The sequence below is a fragment of the Arachis ipaensis genome, chromosome B03, assembly GCF_000816755.2.
Source record: "Arachis ipaensis cultivar K30076 chromosome B03, Araip1.1, whole genome shotgun sequence".
NCBI classification, from domain to species: domain Eukaryota; kingdom Viridiplantae; phylum Streptophyta; class Magnoliopsida; order Fabales; family Fabaceae; genus Arachis; species Arachis ipaensis.
The window spans coordinates 48120113-48135127 of record NC_029787.2 but is presented as its reverse complement, the minus strand read 5'-3'; positions in this window follow the sequence as shown (position 1 = coordinate 48135127).

The window sequence follows — 15015 nt, the reverse complement described above, 5'->3', positions numbered from 1 at the left end:
CCATGAGCAATCTTTTAGCTACTGACACTCCTTTTTGTTTTTGACAAATAATGTCTGCATGCTTTTGAAACTCTAAAAGCAAAGCTTCTCTCTGCACTCATCACTGCCTTACCCAATTGGAATTTGCCATTCGAACTGATGTGTGATGCCAGGGACAGAGACAAGACAAGCTTATGCATGTCGTTTATTATGCCAGCCGTGTCCTGAATGATGCTCAAAAGAATTATACCACTACAGAGAATGAACTATTGGCTGTTATTTATGCAATTGATAAGTTTAGATCCTATTTACTTGGTTCCAAGGTTATTGTTTATACTGACCACGCTGCTCTTAAGTACCTTCTGACTAAGCAGGATTCTAAACCAAGATTGCTCAGGTTTGTATTACTTCTGCAGGAGTTTGACATTGAAATCAGAGACAAAAAAGGATCAGAAAATCAAGTGGCAGGTCATCTGTCCAGGATTGAGCCAGAGGAGGGAACGCCACCTCTTACTACTGCTGTAACTGAGACCTTCCTAGATGAGAACCTCCTTGTGATCCAAAAGGCTCCATGGTTTGTAGACATTGAAAACTATAAGGCTACGAGGTTTATCCCTAAAGAGTACACTAAACAACAAGTCAGAAAACTTTTGCATGATGCTAAGTACTACTTGTAGGATGAATCCTATCTCTTTAAGAGATGCTCAGATGGGATGATCAGTCGTTGTGTCTCAAAGGAGGAAGCCCAGCAGATTCTCTGGCATTATCATGGTTCTGAGAATGGAGGCCATTTTGGAGGCGAGAGAACGGCTACCAAGGTCCTTCAGAGCAGGTTCTACTGGCCAACCCTCTTTCGGGATTCCCGGGAATTTGTAAGAAATTGCGATAAGTGTCAAAGAGCTGGAAACCTTCCTCACAATCATGAAATACTACAGCAAGGGATCCTAGAGATTGAGTTGTTTGACGTATAGGGGATACATTTTATGGGACCTTTTTCACCCTCATACTCAAATACATACACCCTGATGGCAGTGGATTATGTGTCCAAATAGGTTGAAGCTATAGCATCACCCACTAATGACACCCGTGTCGTACTGAACTTCCTGCAGAAGTATATTTTCAGCAGGTTTGTTGTCACTGATCAGTGATGGAGGCAGCCACTTCTGCAATAAATAGTTGAACTCACTTCTGCAAAAGTATATAGTCCGTCATAAAGTGGCAACCCCTTATCATTCACAGACAAGTGGACAAGCTGAGGTCTCGAACAGAGAACTCAAGAGGATCTTGAAGAAGACAGTGAGCACCTCAAGGAAGGACAGGACAAGAAGACTTGATGATTTTCTCTGGGCGTACATGACAGCTTTCAAGACCCCTATTGGAATTTCTCCCTATTAGTTAGTCTATGGTAAAGCCTATCATTTGCCAGTAGAGTTGGAACACAGAGCATACTGGGCAACAAGGTTTCTGAACTTTGATGCCAAGGCTGCAGGAGAGAAAAGATTGCTCCAGCTGAATGAACTAAACAAGTTCCGGGATGCTGCCTATGAGAATGCCAAAATCTACAAGGAAAGGGTAAAGAAGTGACATGACAGGAATATAGCTTGCGGAGTATTTAAGCCCGGCCAGAAAGTTTTACTATTCAATTTTAGGCTCAAACTCTTCCCTGGGAAGCTCAAGTCAAGATAGTTAGGACCCTTTGTGGTCACTAGGGTGTCGCCCTATGGTCATGTAGAACTTCAAGACCGGAATTCGGACAACCGATTCATCGTCAATGGCCAGAGGGTAAAACACTACCTAGGAGATGAGATTGATCGGGAGAGATTAACCCACCTGCTAACATAAAATTAGTGAATGTCAAGCTAATGACAGTAAATAAGCGCTCGTTGGGAGGCAACCCAACCATACGTATCCTTTAGATTAGCTCTGCTCAAGTCTTATCTTAGTTTGATAGCGTGTTAATTCATTTTATAGTGATTTTTATAGCTTTCCTAGGTTTTCTGACGTTTGTGATCATGTACAGTACTCAGAGCAGAGACAGAATCACTCAGAGAGACAAACAACACACCCTGGAGGAGACCCCCTTATGGCATCAAACACCAGACTGGCGTTTAGCGCAAAGGGGGGATGTGAGCATTTGGGCATTTTACGTCCAATTTGGACATTTGCTTGGGAAAAATTAGTCCCCTTGGGGAGTTTTATGTCCATATTGGACGTTTAATGCCACCAAGGGAGTAAAAAATATATTTTATTGGCGTTCAGCACCAGACCGGTGTTTCACGCCAAGGGAAGGGGCAGCAGCAACAATGAGTTGAATTTTCACCAAATCTCCTAAACTTCATTCATATCTTTTCATATTACATCCTCTTGATTCTCCCCACTAAGTCTCCTTCATCAAAATCTCTCTACAACCCATTATTTCCATATCATACCTCTACATATTCTACTCATATATTTTCACCACATCTCCCCATCAATCAAATATTCACTCCAATTTCTTAACAACCCCCACCCATGACCGAAATTGCCACTATCCCACCCATATAAATACCACTCCATTCTTCCATCTCCTCACACTCCCTACCTACTCCTCTTTTCATCCTTTTTCCCTTACTTCCTATCTCTTTCTTTTCTTTTCTCTTTGCTCGAAGAATGAGCAAAAATTTTAAGTTTAGTGTTGGGATGCTCTGCTTCTCACTCTCCATGGCACCAAAGATTGGGGAATCATCCTCAAGAAAGAGGAAAGAAAAAGCTCCCTCAACAATCGAATACGAGATCCACCAATTTTACCCCAAGCTTCATGCGAAACATTACTACAATATTGTTAGTAAAAATAAGGTAATTCTGAAAGTAAAATTCGAATTGAAAGCTGATAAGTACCCGAAAATTCAAGAACAAATTTGAATTAGGGGTTGGGAAGTTTTGGGCAACCCCGTGGCTGAAGTTGGAGTTCTAAAGGTCTGAGAATTTTATGCAAACCTATGGATGACGGATAAACATAAGAAGGAGCACCCCGAATTAAAAACTTGGCGCACCATGGTCTGAGGGAAGACTTTGCAGTTCGGAATGGAAAAGGTAAGGGAAATATTTAAGCTACCTCCATTCAAAAGATGACCCTCACTCGTTCAATAGGAGAGTACAAGCTGATCTGAGATTGGATCAAGTCCTCAAAGACAGATGTCTCCCCGGAGTACAATGGAAGACGGACGCTAAGGGTCAGCCATTCCAACTGAGAAGGAATGATGTCAAGCCAGTTGCTAGAGGATGGCTGGAGTTTATTCAACACTCCATCCTCCCCACTACTAACCGATCTGAGGTCACTGTGAAGCGAGCTGTGATGATCCACTGCATTATGCTTGGCAATGAAGTGGAAGTTCATCAAGTGATCCCTTTGGAGATATACAATATCGCAGCAAAGACCTCAACCCTCTCTAGGCTGGCCTTCCCTCATCTCATCTCTCGCTTATGTGAGGCGGCCAAAGTCCAGATTGACAGAGATATATTTATTACAGTGGAAAGCCCAATCACTAAGAAGAGCATGGAGTACACTCGGAAACTTGAGCAAGCACCACTTTAGAAGCCAGTTCTCCCTCCCCAGAGGAAGCAGCCTGAATGGCCTCAAAATCAAAGCATCCCTCCGCGCGAGTACTGGACTCAACTGGCAGTATCCATTGGACAGCTGATATCTACCATGGATCAGCTGAAAGAAGAACACAGGAGCCACTCTATCATCCTTCATAAGCTGACTGCGGAGCAGGAGAAGTAGGGACACGAGTTGGAAGATTTGAAGCGCCAGAAGGGACCTTTTGGAGAGAGCAGCAGCCACCATGATTGAGGTGGTTGAGTTTCACCCTCATATCCCTTATCTTATTTCTGTTTTCAGTGCTTTATTCTATTTTCTATTTTTCCATTCTGAGTTACATGATCATTATTAGGATTTCCTGCTTTTTAGTTTAGTAGTTAATTTTGAAAAATTTTCAGTTATTTTTGAAAGATATCTCATGTATTGCCCATTTAACTTAATTAAAGTTTTAAGAAGAAGAGTAATAATAAAATACATGAGAATTTGAGTTATATATATGCCTTGTGTATTTTAGTTACCCTGATTTGGTGGCCTTATCTCTATTTTTGCATGTATGAATTAACTGTACATATTTGATATTGGAGTTGGCTATATTGATTCTTGAAGAACAGGAACTCAGAGAAATATTGTTGATTCTCTGAAATAAGAAAATATTGATTCTTGAGGCAAAATAAACAGCAAAAAGAATTGAAAAGAAGAGCTCTAAGGCTTTGAGTATCAATGGTTATGAGGGTCAAAACTGATCTAAAGTTCAAAAGAGTGGTTTTCCCTAACCATATGCTTGTGGTGTAATAGTGTCAAGTAACCCTTGAGACTGAACACTTAAAGTCGTGACCAATTGCTATTACTGAGTATGCATAGGCCTATGAGCACCACTGTCTGGGAAAAAAAGCAAGAAAATTTAGAACTCAAGGAGTTCCCCAGTTAAGTGCTTATGGTGTTCTTGTATCAAGTTAAACTTGAAGATAAAACACTTAAAGTCACGGCTAGGCTCAAGGTGCAAGGCGCCAAGGAAAAGAAAAGATGTGTTTAGGAATTAATTAGAGCCTAAAGAAGAGAATCAATAATATTATCCGAGTTCTAGTTCTGAAGGATGCTAATACTTCTGAGCTTCAAAGGATAGTGAGATACCGAAGCCATTCAGAAATAGAGTGTCATTAGCTCTATTCAGTAACTAGACCTGAGCTTGAATGACAACTCTAGTCTTGTGTATTTTCTCTTCTTGGTCCTATATTGTTTTTAGTTGCTTGAGGACAAGCAATAGTTTAAGTTTGGTGTTGTGATGCGTGAGCATCTTATACCCTTTTTACTATCATTTTTTGGTTGTTTCTAGTTAGATTTTGGTTAATTCTATTTGATTTTAGCGCAACAATCACCTTTGGATGCTACTTTGAGTTTTTCTTGTATTTTTATGATTTTAGGTGAAATTCAGAGCAGTTGAAGAAGCCTGAAGCAAGAATAGAAAATGCTGGCAGCACCCTGATGAGTGGATATTTTATACGCTTTTTGGCATTGTTTTCATATAGTTTTTAGTATGTTTTATTTAAGTTTTATTATGTTTTTATAGGTTTTAGTGAAAAATTCACCTTTTTAGATTCTACTTTGAGTTTATGTGTTTATGGTGATTTCAGGTATTTTCTGGCTGAAATTGAGGAGTTTGAGCAAAAGTCTGATTCAAAAGCAGAGAAAGAACTGCAGATGCTGTCAGGATCTAACCTCCATGCACTCGAAAGAGCTTTTCTAGAGCTACAAAAGTCCAAATGGTGCGCTCTCAACGGCTTTGGAAAGCTAACATACAGGGCTTTCCAGAAATATATAATAGTCCATACTTTATTTTGGAAATGAAGGCCCAAAACTGGTGTTCAATGCCAGCCACAAGGGAGAAACTGCAGTTCAACGCCCAAAAGAGAGTCCCTAGCCAGCGTTCAACGCCTCTAAGGGACACTAGCACGTGGGAGACACTTAAGATCAGCCCAAAAACTCACCAAGTGGGTCCCAGAAGAGGATTTTCGCACTATTAGACTAGTTTATCATATTTCTGTAATCCTTAGTGACTAGACTAGTATATATAGGAGAAGATCAATCATGTTTAGGAGCTCTCTCCAGCATATTATATTTTCGAACACTATTATGTACAATATGAGTCACTAAACCTCTTAGGTTAAGGTTAGGAGCTCTGGTGATTTTCATGGATTAATAAAAGTACTACTATTCTATTCAATTCGTGTGTGACTCTATTCTAAGATGTATCTTCGTTCTTCAACCTTATGAATGAGATGATCCGTGACAATCATCTTCGTTCTACATGGGTTCAGTGTGAGTCCTAAGCAGAGATCATTGAACCACCAGCTTGATTATACATCTCTTAGATGGCTAATCCATGATTTCGTTGGGGACTTCTCGAGACACCAGTTCAGCCGAGGTATGGGGAGATTAGGGTCTTCGTGGTAGAGGCTAGAACCAAAGGCGCAGCATTCTCTGATCCGGAAGATTTGACCTTGTCTGTGGCATTTTGAGTAGGATCATCAAGGGGATGAACTGCAGGAGCTTCACCCTCCTTCAGATTGGGCGCACACTAAACCTGGCGTTTAGCCTGAGAGAGGAAGATTCAGCGACCACGACCATACGACGTTGATCACTTACAGCCTGCCATGGAAGGAATCACTCACAGTTGGAGAAAGACAGTAGGAAAGGTTGATCTAGAAGAATGAAGCATCTCTGAAGCCTCAACCATTCTCTTATCACTGGTTTCACTCAAATTAAGTAATTTCATTACTATTTATGTTTTATGTGTTTATCTCAACAAACTATCTTTTCTAATTGCCTGACTAAGATCTACAAGGTGTCTATAGCTTGCTTCAAAACAACAATCCTCGTGGGATAGACCCTGACTCACCTCAGGTATTACTTGGACGTCCCAATGCACTTGATGGTTCAGTTGTGCGGAGTTAATTTCCGTGCACCAAGTTTTTGGTGCCGTTGCCGGGGATTGTTCGTATTTGACAAACTACCGGATTATCTTGTTGCTTAGATTAGGTACTTTTTAATTTTGTTTGTCTCTTTTAGTTTCTTTTTTTGAAAAAAAAATAAAAAAATTTTCAAATATCTTTTCTGTTCTTGTTGATCTTTATCTTTTTGTTTGAGTCTTTAGTTATTGTTCTTGGTAGAAGTTTTCGAATTTCTTGGTGTCTTTTTCCAAAAATTAAAAAAAATAGTGTCTTTTGTTTGAGTCTTGAGTCAATCTTTAAGTTTTATATCTTTTTGAGTCATCTTGAGTCTTTAAGTTTCTTTGATTTCAAAAATCTTAAGTTTGGTGTCTTGTGTGTGTTCTTTATTTCTTTAAATTTTCGAAAACTTGTTCTTTGTGTTCTTTCTTGGTATTTAAGTTATTCTTGTTTCTTTTCTTGTTTTGATCTTAAAAGTTTTAAGTTTGGTGTCTTTTGGTATTTTTCTTTTCAATTTTCGAAAACTTTGTGTCTTAGATCTAAAAATTTTAAGTTTAATGTCTTTTGGTTGTTTTTCTCTTTCTTCATTAATTCAAAAAATCAAAAAATATATCTTTTCTATCTTTAATTAAAATTTTCGAAAATATCAAAAAAGATTTCAAATTTTAATTTCAAAATCATTATCTTATCTTATCTTAGTTTCAAATTTCAAATTCCAAATCTTATCTTTTTAAAATCCTTTTCAAATCTTTTCAAAAATAAAATCTTTTTCAAATATTATTCTTATCTTTTGTTATCTTTCTTTCAAATTCAAAATTTAAAAATTAAATTTAAAAATTTCAAATTTCAAATTTTAAATTTCAAAATCAAATCTTTTTCAAAAATCAATTTTCAAATCTTATCTCTTTCAAATCTTTTTCAAACCTTTTCAATTTCTATCTTATCTTTTCTAATTTTAAATTTTAAATTCAAATCTTTTCTAATCTTCTATCTTATCTTAATTTCAAATCTTTCTTAATTAGTTACTTGTTTTCTCTTTCTTCTTTTTCAAAACCTTCTAACTAATTTTTCTCTCTCCTTTTTCGAAAATCATCTTTCAATTTTCAAAATCTTTTTAGTTAATTAGCTTTTAATTTCCTCTTTAATTAATAATTGGAATATCTTTGTTTCTTACTTTTCTCTTCTTTCTTCTTCACATCTTACAGGGAGTCCTCTGTTCTTGAACATAGAGCTCCCATTATTTTTCTTTCTTATTTTCTTTTTCTTATTTATGAGAAGGAACAAGGATAAAGAACCTCTCTTTGATCTTGATCCTGAACCTGAGAGGACTCTAAGGAAGCGTTTGCAACAAGTTAAAGCACAACATTCCAGAAGAGATCTCACAGAACTTTTCAAACAAGAAGCTGAAAGTACAAACATGGCAGCTGAACCGAATAATGAAGGAGATGCAAGGAAGGTTCTGGGTGATTTCACTATTGACTTCTATGGCAAAAGTATCTCTATACCTGCCATTAGAGCTAATAACTTTGAACTAAAGCTTCAGTTAGTCTCTCTAATGCAACAGAATTGCAAGTTCTATGGACTTCCACTAGAAGATCCACATCAGTTCCTATCTAAATTTTTGCAGATTTACGATACTGTTAAGACCAATAGAGTGGATTCTGAGGTCTACAAACTTATGCATTTCCCTTTTGCTGTTAGAGATAGAGCTAAGATTTGGTTGGATTCTCAACCTAAGAAAAGCCTGGACTCTTGGGAAAAGTTGGTCAATGCTTTCTTGGCCAAATTCTTTCCACCACAAAAGATGAGCAAGCTCAGGGTGGAAGTTCAAACCTTCAGACAAAAAGAGGGTGAATCCCTCTATGAAGCTTGGGAAAGATACAAGTAACTGATCAGGAGGTATCTTCCTGACATGCTCTCAAAATGGTCTATCCTAGGTATCTTCTATGATGGCCTATCTGCGATATTCAAGATTTTCTTGGATCATTCTGCTGGTGGATCACTCCACTTGAAGAAAACGCCTGCAGAGGCACAGAAACTCATTAAAATGGTTACAAATAACTAATTCATGTATACTTCTGAGAGAAATCCTGTGAACAATGGGGTAGCTCAGAAGAAATGAGTCCTGGAAGTTGATACTCTGAATGCCATATTGGCTCAAAACAAGATCTTTACCCAACATGTCAATATGATCTCTTAGCATTTGACTGGATCACAAACTGCAACTGGTAGCACTCAAGAAGCCTCCTATGAAGGAGAAGCTTATGATCCAGATCAACCTTCAATGGAGGAGGTGAATTACATGGGAAAACCCTATGGAAACACCTACAATCCATCATGGAAGAATCATCCTAACCTTTCATGGAAGGATCAGCAGAAGCCTCAGCAAGCCTTCAACATTTATCAAGGTGGAAGAACCCAGAATAGGTTCAACAACAGACCACTATTCCCATCTTCTCAGGAACACTTGGAGACTCCTAGGCAGAGTCTTTCTGACTTAGTCACTATAGTCTCTAACCTTTCTAAGACCACTCATAGTTTCATAACTGAAATAAGGACCTCCATTAGAAATCTAGAGGTATAAGTTAGTCAATTGAGCAAGAGAATTCTTGAGACTCCTCCTAACACTCCTCCTAGTAACACTGAAGTAAACCCAAGAGAAAAATGCAAAGCCATCACTACAGAAGTAACGGCCGAATCTGAGGAGGCATCAGTGGCGTTGAACGCCAGTAAGGAGGTCCTTACTAGGCGTTCAACGCCCAAAGAGGGGGCATCAGTAGCGTTGAACGCCAGTAAGGAGGTCCTTACTGGGCGTTCACCGCCCAAAGTTGTACCAAAGCTGGCGTTGAACGCCAGTGAAGGGATACATGATGGGCGTTCAACGCCCAGAGAAACACAAGTTCTGGTGTTGAACGCCACAATAGGGATTGTTGGCAACCCTCAGCCCACTGAAAACTTCCATATTAAAGAATTGATAGAACCCAAGGTTCATGAGGAACTCATTGAAGTTCCCTTGAATGTTTGGTTGAAGATCATAGAATCTGCAGAGTACTCCTCCTCTGATAAGGAAGAGGAAACTAGGGAGGAGCAAGTTACTCGATACCTAGGAATTCTGATGAAGCTGAATGCTAAGTTGTTTGGCACAGAGCCATTAGAGGAAGAACTTCCAATGTTAACCAAAGAGCTCAATGCCTTGGTTCAGCATAAGTTACCTCAAAAGAAGTCGAATCCTGGACGTTTCTTAATCCCTTGCACCATAGATACAATGACCTTTGGTAAGGCTCTGTGTGACCTAGGGTCAAGCATAAACCGCATGCCTCTCTCTGTAATGGAAAGGCTAGGAATTTTTGAGGTACAAGCTGCAAGAATCTCTTTAGAGATGGCAAACAAGTCCTTGAAAATGGCTTATGGACTAGTAGAGGATGTCTTAGTGAAGGTTGAAGGCCTTTACATCCCTGCTGATTTCATAATCCTGGATATTGGGGAGGAAGAGGATGAATCTATCATTCTTGGAAGACCCTTCTTAGCTACATCCAAGGCTGTGATTGATGTAGACAGAGGAGAACTAGTCCTGCAATTAAATGAGGACTGTCTTATATTCAAGGTTCATAAACCTCATTTTACCTCAGTTGAAGGAAGCACCATTCATAAACATGAAATGCTTCAACCTTCTTTCTTAGTGCAGAGTCATACAGAGCCTCCAGACACCAATTCTAAGTTTGGTATTGGGCAGCCATTATCAAGCAATGAGAAAAAAAGGTACTAAGAAGAAAGTACCTAAAGGCTAGAGGGACAAGAAGATCCCCACTGAAGGCCTCTCACCTGGCATGAGAGTTATCTTCACTAACAACCAAGTCATCCCACACATTGTGTACAGAATCCTGTCTCTGGAACATGTGGAACTTATACATGAGACCACAGGCAAAAAATTCACTGTAAGGGGCGAAATTCTGAGCCCCTATCCATCTCCGTAAGGAGCTAACCGTCAAGCTAGTGACGTTAAAGAAGCATTGTTAGAAGGAAACCCATCAATGATTAATATTTTCTTGTTTTTCTTTAAGTTTATTTAAGTTATTTCAATTTAATTTTCATAGTTGTTTAAGTTTGTGATCATGTGGAGTAGTTAGAACATAAACAGAAACCGTCAGAGCTGGAAACAGAACATCCTAGAGTAGAGACCTTGCTGGCATTGAACGCCAGCCAGGGAAGCCAGAGTGGGCGTTCAATGCCCATGAAGAGCTCATTGCTGGCGTTGAATGCCAGCCAGGGAGTCTGAAGCTAGCGTTGAACGCCAGTCAGGGGGCAGACCCTGGGCGTTCAGCGCCTAATAAGAGGCACCTAGTTGGCGTTGAACGCCAGCCAGGAGCATAGAGCTGGACGTTCAACGCCAAGAAGGGGGTAGGGAGCTCGAATTCCCTAACCGTTTAGGATCAGTGGGTCTGACAGATTCCTCACCTATAAACCCTAGCCCAATCACATCTATATCACTTCCCAAAACCATCATGACTCCCACCAACTCCCACCCACTCCAAATTCAAAATTTCCCACCCAATTCCCTCCCATAACCGAATCCTACCCCATCCCATCCCCTATAAATATCCCTTCTTCCTACCCTTCATACACACAACATCTATACACTTAAGCCCTCCTTTGGCCAAACCCACTTTCCCCCTCTATCTCCTCTATTCTATTCTTCTTCTACTCTTTTCTTCTTATTTTGCTTGAGAACGAGCAAAGCTTTTAAGTTTGGTTTTGGAAAAGCCTTGATTTTTTCTTTCCATTCCCATTTATGGCACCTAAAGTCGGAGAGCCCTCTAGAAAGAGAAAAGGGAAAGTAGTTGCTTCCACCTCCGAAGCTTGGGAGATGGAGAGATTCATCACCAAAACTCATCAAGACCACTTCTATGAAGTGGTGGCAAAGAAAAAGGTGATTCTCGAAGTCCCCTTTAGGCTAAAAAAGAATGAGTACCCGGATATCCAAAGAGACATCCGAAAAAGAGGTTGGGAAGTCCTAACCAACCCCATCGAAGAAGTTGGAATCTTGATGGTGCAAGAATTCTATGCCAATGTATGGGTCACGAAGAACCATGATGTAAGCGTGAACCCAAGCTCCAAAAATTGGCATACTATGGTCCGAGGGCGTATCTTGGACTTCAGCCTGGGAAGTGTAAGGTTGGGCTCAATCTACCACTAATGGAAGGAGACCCACATCCTTACACTAGGAGGGTCAACTTTGACCAAAGGTTGGACTAAGTCCTCACAGACATTTATGTGGAAGGAGCCCAATGGAAGAGGGATGTTCAAGGCAAGCCTATTCAACTGAGAAGGCTTGACCTCAAGCCTGTAGCTAGAGGATGGTTGGAATTTATCCAACGCTCTATCATCCCTACTAGTAATCAGTCAAAAATGAATATTGGCAGAGCCATCATGATTCATTGCATCATGATTGGAAGTGAGGTGGAGGTACATGAGGTAATACCTCAAGAGTTGTACAAGATAGCTGAGAAGCCTTCCACCTTAGCAAGGTTGGCATTCCCTCACCTTATCTGTCATCTATGCAATTCAGCTGAAATTGTCATAGAAGGAGACATCTTCATTGAGGAGGACAAGTCCATCACTAAGAAGATGATGGAGCATGTAAGAGAGCATGCACCAGAGCCTGTGCAACCGCCTCAACAAGAAATCCCTGAGATGCCTCAAGGGATGCATTTTCCTTCCCAAGGTTATTGGGACCAATTGCACACTTCTCTAGGAGAATTGAGCTCCAGCATGGGTCAAATGAGGATGGAACATCAAGAACACTCCACCATCCTCATTGACATAAGAGAAGATCAAAGAGTCATGAGAGAAGAACAAAGAGTGATGAGGGAAGAACAACAAAGGCAGGGGCGTGACATAGAGGAAATCAAGCACTCTATTGGATCTTCTAGAAGGAGTAGTAGCTGCTATCACTAAGGTAGATTCGTTCCCTTTACTCCCCTGTTGTTTATTTTAATTCTCTGTTTTTCATGTATTTTATTTTATTGTCTATTTCTAGTGCATGATTATCTGTCTTTATGTCTTAAAATTATGAAATATTCCATGAATCTCTCATCTTGCTTAAAATAAAATTTTAAATTGAAAAAGAAAAGTAAGATACATGAATTTCGAGTTATATATTAAGAGTAGTTCAATTATATGATGTGGTGGCATTGCTTTTGTTTTCTGAATGTATGAATAAACAATGCATGTTTGATGTTGGAGTTAAGAATGTTGGCTCCTGAAAGAATAATGATAAAAGTGAAATATTATTGGTAATCTGAAAATTTCAAAAATTGATTCTTGAAGTAAGAAAAAATAACAAAAAAAGCAATAAAAGAAAGAAAAAATATATATATATATATAGCAGCAAAGAACAAAGCTTGCAGAAAAAAAACAGCGAAAAAAAAAAGAGAGAAATAAAAAGTAGAAAAAGCCAATAGCTCTTAAAACCAAAAGGCAAGAGCAAAAACTCAATAACCCTTTAAACCTAAAGGTAAGGGCAAAAGGATCCAAGGCTTTGAGCATCAATGGTTAGGAGGGCCTAAAAGAAGAAATATCTTATCCTAAATAGTTCAATTGAGCTAGGTCCCTAACTATATACTTGTGGTGTGAAGGTGTCAAGTTAAAAACTTGAGACTAAGCAGTTAAAGTCGTGGTCCAAAGTAAAGAGTGTGCTTAAGAACTCTGGACACCACTGGCTAGGGATTCTAGCAAAGCTGAGTTACAATCCGAAAGGGTTCACCCAGTTAAGTGTCTGTGGCATTTATGTATCCGGTGGTAATATTGGAAAACAAAGTGCTTAGGGTCACGACCAAGACTTTAAAAGCTGTGTTCAAGAATAAAAAAAAATATCTTAACTAGGAGAATCAATAATATCATCTAGATTCTGAGTTCCTAAAGATGCCAACTATTCTGAGCTTCAATGGAAAGTGAGATGCCAAAACTATTCAGAAACAAAAAGCTGCTAGTCTCGCTCATCTATTTGAAACTGAGCTTCATTGAGAACTCTGAAATTTATTGCATCTTTATATTTCTTTTTATCCCTTTGTTTTTGGTTTCTTGGGGACAAGCAACAGTTTAAGTTTGGTGTTCTGATGAGCGGATATTTTATACGCTTTTTGGCATTGTTTTCATAAAGTTTTTAGTATGTTTTATTTAAGTTTTATTATGTTTTTATAGTTTTTAGTGCAAAATTCACCTTTTGGATTCTACTTTGAGTTTGTGTGTTTTATGGTGATTTCAAGTATTTTCTGGCTGAAATTGAGGAGCTTGAGCAAAAGTCTTATTCAGAAGCAGAGAAAGGACTACAGATGCTGTCAGGATCTGACCTCCGTGCACTCGAAAGAGTTTTTCTGGAGCTACAAAAGTCCAAATGGAACACTCTTAATGGCTATGGAAAGCTAACATACAAAGATTTCCAAAAATATATAATAGTCCATACTTTGTTTCAAAAATGAAGGTCCAAAACTGGCGTTCAATGCCAGCCACTAGCCCCATTCCTTGCATCCAGCGCCCACAAGGGAGCAACTGGAGTTCAATGCCCAAAAGGGGGTCCCTAGCCAGCGTTCAACGCCCCTAAGGGACACTAGCATGTGGGAGACACTCAAGCTCAGCCCAAACACCAAGAGGGCCCCAGAAGAGGATTTTCACACTATTAGACTAGTTTAATCCTTAGTTAGTAGACTGGTATATATAGGAGAAGATCAACCATGTTTAGGAGCTCTCTCCAGCATATCATATTTTCAAACACTATTATGTATAGTATGAGTCACTAAAGCTCCTAGGTTAAGGTTAGGAGCTCTGCTGATTTTCATGGATTCATAAAAGTACTACTATTCTATTCAATTCGTGTGTGACTCTATTCTAAGATGTATTTTTGTTCTTCAACCTTATGAATGGGATGATCCGTGACAATCATCTTCATTCTACATGGGTTTAGTGTTAGTCCTAACCAGAGATCACTGAACCACCAGCTTGATTATACATCTCTTAGATGGCTAATCCACGACTTTGTTGGGGACTTCTCGAGACACCAGTTCAGCCGAGGTATGGGGAGATTAAGGTCTTCGTGGTAGAGGCTAGAACCAAAGGCGCAGCATTCTCTGATCTGGAAGATTCAACCTTGTCTATGGCGTTTTGAGTAGGATCATCAAGGGGATGAACTGCAGGAGCTTCACCATCCTTCAGATTGGGCGCACACTAAACCTGGCGTTCAGTCTGAGAGAGGAAGATTCAGCGGCTGCGACCAGACGGCGTTGATCACTTACAGCCTACCATGGAAGGAATCACTCATAGTTGGAGAAAGATAGTAGGAAAGGTTGATCTAGAAGAATGAAGCATCTCCGAAGCCTCAACCATTCTCTTATCACTGGTTTCATTCAAATTAAGTAATTTCATTCCTATTTATGTTTTATGCATTAATCTCAACAAACTATCTTTTCTAATCGCCTGACTATGATCTACAAGGTGTTCATAGCTTGCTTCAAAACA